Source organism: Triturus cristatus, chromosome 4_1 (genome assembly GCF_964204655.1).
Source record: "Triturus cristatus chromosome 4_1, aTriCri1.1, whole genome shotgun sequence".
Classification (NCBI taxonomy): domain Eukaryota; kingdom Metazoa; phylum Chordata; class Amphibia; order Caudata; family Salamandridae; genus Triturus; species Triturus cristatus.
Genome location: NC_140585.1, coordinates 966,855,498 through 966,862,361, shown reverse-complemented (window position 1 = coordinate 966,862,361; position 6,864 = coordinate 966,855,498).

Here is a 6,864-nt window from a genome sequence, read left to right as displayed (position 1 = left end):
AGCCTGGCTGAAGACGGCTGAAATGCCAGAAACCGGTCCTAGGAAGCTTGTTTCCGGTCCAGGGAAGGTATGGCTTGGCAGTTCGGGCTGGACTATTCCCATGAGGCACAGGGTCAGACTGATTTGCATATGGCCATGTCTGAACTGGGGTGGCAGAGTGGGCTAAAGAACGGTGATGGATCAAACCCAGATCTGTTGACTGGGTGTGAGTGTTTGATTGGTTCTGATGCTCCGTCCATCACCACCCCCTTTTGTACCGCTTTGTTGGCCTGGTTCAGCAATTCATCGATCTCCATGGTCTGCAATGGGTGAAGGCATAGTGTAACCTGGTGGTAGATTAGAAATACAGGGGGCATATTTACAAGCCCCTATCGCCATCACAGCGTCACTTTCAGTGATTTTGTGATGGCTTTAGGGGCATCACCTTATTTACAAGGCAATGTAAAGCAACTTAACGTGGCTTAACAATGCCTTGTAATAGAGCCCCCTTTCATGCTATGCTTAGCATGAAAGAGAAGGGCAATGGCTGTTACTGTGGGCGTTCCACCACGATATTCATTGACTCTGACACCGCCCCCTATTTACAAGGGAGGCGTAAATAGGAGGCAGCACCAGAATTAAGACCAGGGAAAACCTGGTCTTACCCTGGCGCAAAAAGGAGAAATGTTTCATTTCTACTCATTGCTGCTGTTTTCATGTGCGCTGCGTTGTGCAGCACACATGAAAACAGCAAAAGGCCATTGATTGTTTATGTACAGAAAGGTCCCCCTTCCTGCACATAAACAATCATTTAAAAAAATACAGTTTTGCAACTTCTATGTGTGCTGCATTAAGCAGCACACATAGAAGTTACAAAACGGCATTTAAAAAAAATGAATATTTATGTGCAGAAAGGGGGACCCTGGATGCAGGCACCCTTGCACTGTGGTGCAAGGGTGCCTGCGTTGGTGCTAGGCTGCTAGGTGTAGCACCAGCGCAAGGGGAAGCGCTGATCCCTCCTCCCTCATAATATTGAGACTCTGACCCCAATACTTCTGGCCCCCATTACAGGCCTATGTACATATTCCTTTAATCTGGAAGTGCTCCCAATCAAATGGAAAGCTTCTCAAATAAGGCCTATTCTAGTCTTTGCTGTGACTTCTTGGGAAAGTCACAGAGTCTTTGGTGAACCAACAGCTTGTTCCTTTTTTAAAAACTCATTCCCTTTTAGATTCCTCCCAGTCAGGTTTCCTTACCTCTGCACAGAGTCTGCCCTGGTGGAGGCCACCACCACCATTAGACTTGCCCTAGATCAGGGGAACTCTTCTAGCTGGTTCTCCTGGAATTATCAGTGGCTTTTGCTTACATCTATTATTCCAGCCTAATTCAGAGACTAGAGGAGACAGGTGTCAGGGGCAAAGTTCTGGGATGGCTGAATAACTTTCTGTTGGAGTGAACCCATACTGTACAGGTTGATCTCTTTAACTCCAGCAGCCTGGCCCTGGATAAAGGGGTCCCACAGGGATCCATTTTGAACGCCACTCTTTTTAATATATATATGGCTCCCCTGGCTAAGGTTATCAGGCCATGTGGCTTTGATACCATTTCATATGCTGATGAAACTCAACTTGTAATCACTATGGACTTGACTCTGGAACTCACCAAAACGAAATTCAGGGTCTGCATGCTGAAAATTGCCTCTTGAACGACATCTAATGTTTTTTCAGCTAAACTCCAGTAAGACAGAAATTCTGGTCTTTGGGAAAGCACATGCAGTATGGTCAACGGACTGGTGGCCATCGGAATTGGGACCGCCCCCAGCCCCCAAACAAATAGAGAAAAACCTGGATGTCCTTCTGGATGACAACCTCTCCAAGTGGGTGTATGTCAATTCAATTTGTTGGTCATGTTTTGTTGTTATGTGCATGCTTAGGAAAGCCTTTCACTGGGTTCCTATGCAGACCAGACAAACCCTAGTCCAGGCTCTAGTAGTGAGTCACTTGGACCATGGGAGCTCTTTGTTGGTCTCAATTAATGAAGACTTCTTTTCCAGAATTCAGGTGGTGCAGAACACAGCGGCCCATCTTGTCTGCAACCATCCGCCTTGCATGCCTTCTAAACCTTTGTTACGTTCTCTTCACGTGCTCTATTTAAACTCCTCTATTTGGTTTTTAAAGCTGTGCATGAAATGAGCCACAATATCTTAGAAATAAGCTGCAGCCATACATCTCAGTTCGCACTCTCAGATCTAGCAAGCTATTACTTTTATGCCCTAAGCGTGTTCGTACAGCTAGGTATCAGGACCACTCTTTTACCTTTTTGGACCCCAAATATTGGAACCACCTACTCCTCCTGTTACACTCTTGTCAGGACCTATCCTCCTTCAAGCAATCTTTGAAAATCTGGCTATTCGATCTGTAACTCCTACATCGAACACATCTTGTAAGAACTGCTCAAGCGCCGAGAGATCCCTGCGGGGATAATTCATGCATTTAATATATAAATAAATAAAACCCTCTGCTTCAGGCACATTTGCAACCCGGGCAGGTAGGAAAATTAGATAGTTAGGCCTCATACACCCCCAGATTGCTAGCCACACCCCTAGGGAGGGTTTCTGGTCAGTACAGCCGGAGAAGGGTGCAGCCATTTTTTAAATTGGCAGAATAGAGACTTCTGGGTGGAAAAAGTGATCACCTAAGTAGTGGATTAGCCACTGGGGCTAGTAACCCATTGGCTGCCAGCACCCACACAACTAATGCCCCTAAATCTAGGATTTAAGGGGTTTCCATGGTATCAGATCCCCAGATCTGAACAACTTGCAACCAAGAACAAAGAAGAGACCAGAGTCTGTAATATCAGGACATGGACGAAGTGAAAGCACGATAACCAGCACCTGTGCCAACCATCCTCCAATGCACAACTACGGCTTGTCCAAGTCCAGAAACTGGTTCCAAAGGAAAGAGGAAGCCCTCTGACAATCAAAGGCAACACCAGAACTTCCTTGGACTCCCCCCTCTAACTATCAGTCCAACGACCTTCTATTCCCTATTCCTTAATCTTAAAAAACTCTGTCTGCGTTTTCTCTTACTCTGTCTACACCAGGCGCAGACTCTCCATTATTTTGTGATACTCTCTCCTTTTAACCTTCACTGCTCCCTCCTACCTTGTAATGAGCTGCTTAGCTTCAAATACAGCGCGATACATCTAACAAAAACTCTCCTGTTCTGTCTGCTCTCAGTACAATCTATTTTATGTAGCAGGATAGGATGTGGCTTTTAAAGGTGCAGAGGCATTTAATAATCCCTAGTGAGCATGCTCGGCTCTGCAACAGTATGGCTTCTCCCCTAAGGTAGAGGAGTGTCGCCCCACAGAAAAAATAATATAACATGTTATTATGATTTTATTTTTTCAAACTGGCTCTGTTTAGGTTGGGCAGGGAGGGCTGTCCACAGAGAAGGGAGAGGAGAGGTGGGCACTTTCTAAGTACGCGTGATGGTTTGGTCGGCAGTCTTGAGCGAGCCAAATAGTCATGCACACTTAGCATGTTCTCCACCTGGCTGTATTGCCCAGTCTGGGTGGAGATCATGCACAGGCTTCCAGTCCCTGCATGAGCACCGAACGACGGTGCTCAGACCAATCACAACAGTGCTGTCATGCTGGTGACAGCAGCGTCTGGGGGCATGTCTGCTTCCTGTTTCCTGCATCAGATGAAGGAGAAGTGGCGGCTGGCAGGTAAGTGGATTTTTCTTATTTCTTTTTTGTTTTATCCCACTTGCCCCACAACTACAGCCCTGTAGCAGCCTATACTGCTCTGCGATGAAATGGTAGCCACACGGCCACTAGCATCTGCCACTGCCTCACATTTTCCCTGTGTCTCATATAGTCCGCATGCATAGAGCATCGTTCCTCCCCTCCATGAAGGGGCATACCTCAAGTAGAGGTCAGAGCTTCTACAAGTCGAAGTAAGACAGCTTCATCCCACTGTCTAGCAATCTTTTAAAAAGCATAGTGCTTCAGTAGGCAAAATGCTATATTTTCAAGATTGCTGCAGCAGCCATTTATAAATGTGTATGTCTCTGCAGGAGTTCATATGCTGACTATGGTATTCAGCCTTCATTTGAACTGTCACAAATCATTTGCACATCTGGCCCTTTGTTTCAAATCATGAATCAAATGATACTGAAAATGCGGCTGGAGGAACCTGCTATAAAATTTCCAACTTCTTAGACTTTTTTTCTGCTTACATATGTCTTTCACTTACACCATGAATATTAATCATATGCAACAACATTCACGTAAAATAAACGCATCAGGATGCAGGTGTGTTGTTGCTGCCTGATTTATATTTGCCACACGTTCCATCTCGGTGGAATTTGTACAGTAGTTGCTAATTGCCATAAAATGAGCACACGGTATTTAAACATTCTTAGAGCAAGTGACTCGGTGCTATTTTTGTTCATTAGATGGATGCAGGAAAAACACAGCTCTTGGAAGTAATGTCTATGAACATGATATATTTTAGATTGGGCAGTAAAGTAGGGTGCCTCACAAGAGCCCAGCCTTACACATTTAAGATGACTCAATATCTGAAGCTGGTCCAACAGATAACCTTCAATGCAGAACATCTGCAGAATAAATGGATTATGGCTGAGTTCCACATGAGTACAGTGAACAAATATTTAGAGCATGAAAGTTCATACAACAGAATATTTAAACTGGTGTTTAGAAAAACAGAGTAAATCCATTTACTCCATGTTTGCTGCAGGGGGAATAGGAGCATCAGGGTAACTAAAGCACAGACTGATTTCGCTCTATGGGGCATATTAACAAGAACAGCGTTAAAATTATTGCCGCTTAAGCGGCAGGAAACTGCCGCTAAAGCTGCGATAATGGGCTTGATAATATGCCCTTGAGAATACCAATAGAAGCCCATGTTCTGGTGTGAACTTGGGCTTCTGTTGGAATTCTCAAGGGCATATTATCAAGCCCATTATCGCCGCTGTAGCGGCAGTTTCCTGCCGCTAAAGCGGTGATAATTTTAACGCCGTTCTTGATAATATGCCCCTATGTTTCCCTTCTTACATATTCAGAGGTGGAAAAATACATTTCTCCAGTTTAAATGTGAAGGTATCCCTATTCAGCACAAATTAATTTATTTCATATTTTATCACATAAGTATAAAAAATAGAGCAAAATTAGGTTGCTACGTATCATTCTACAAAAAGCGCTAGGCATGGTCCTTTTTATTATATAATACTCAGTGGCATTCACCTCACCACTGTGTAGATATATTTAAGTCAGAGAGTCCATAGGAGGACGTTTTTTGTTTTGCTGATAAGGTTGGCACTGTTTGAGGAATCTTAACAAAATTTTACCAAAACAACAAAAAAAAATCATATACCTCAGCTCCTTCCTGAAAAGTTTTGATGTGACCTGTCCAGTGGGGATTAGATAAAAAGGGGTGTCCCAAAACACATTTCAAATGCAGTTTCCCATAGGAATTCTAAGATGCATTTTAACAAAAACTATCTAAGCATCAGCAGAGTAAAAATCTTATTGAAGAAAAAGGATTACTTTTTGTGATTTTTCCGTATAATAGACTATGAATTGTTGGGTTTTAAATTGATTTTACTGTTGTATTTGAAAAGCTTTTTTAATAAAGGAGGAGATATTTTTACAGAAAGGGGCAGGCCCAGGTGTCAGCTAACATTTGCCTATGACAGAGTAGTCATCTTTAAATTTAATCAAGTAATCCTTTTTAAAGTTAACCAAGTTCTTGTGCACCGCACAAATGGCCATTCTGCTAGAAGAAACAAATACTTCCCCACACCAAAGCCTTTGTTCTGCTCTAGGAACATCTTTCACACCTCATCAAGGGGGCTAGTCAACTGCCAGGTGACAGTTGGAACTCATGCAAATGGCCTCCAAAGGCTTTAGGTAGGGAAAAGGTAGCTTTCTAAAAGTACCTTTTTCAAAATATTTACTGTCAATGGGACTCCACAAATGAATTGGGCTTGTAATAAATATTTCAAAAAGTCCAAGAATTAAATTTGCATGTGTTTCCTACCCAGTTTAAGAAATTGGGATGCTGGTGGAGTGGAATCTTAACCTTGTTCAAGCAATAGCCACAATCCCTGTCAGTGTGAATGACAAAAGTCACAAAATTAACCTGTGCTTAACCCTCTGCTAGCATGACACAAAGGCAGATAGTCTTAACATAGAGGCAATGTGTAACATATTGATGCAGCACACAAACATTAATAAACTGAAAACATAATAAAAGAAAAATCCCACACCAATTTAGACACATAGAGTACATTTGAATCAATTATATGACAGAAAAATGACAAAGATCCAATGAGGAGAACAAGAGTTAAGAGTTTTAGACTTTTAGCGACTGCGATTCGATCCCTTCGCTCGGGCAAGGCCATGGGTCCCAACGGTCTCCCTATCGAATTATATAAGTTGCGCCCGGATAAACTAGCGCCCTTCCTCCGTCGTATGTTTCAGGAGTCCCTTGAGGCCGGTTCCCTTCCGCTCGACCAGCGACTGGCCACGATAGTCGTGATCCCCAAGGAAGGTAAGCCGCGGGACCGCTGTGCCTCCTACAGGCCTATCTCACTGCTAAATGCAGAGCCTAAAATCCTGGCTAAAGTCCTTGCCAATCGTTTGTTGGGCGTCATCTGCGATCTGATTCATCCTGATCAATGCGGCTTCATCCCGCATCGCAACACCGCCCTCAACTTGCGGCGTCTCCATGGCGCCCTCGCCAGGGCAGAATACCTCTCCGAACCGGCCGTGCTGGTTTCTTTAGATGCCACGATGGCCTTCGACACCATCGAGTGGCCATTCCTCTGGGCTGCCTTGACCAAATTCGGCTTTGGG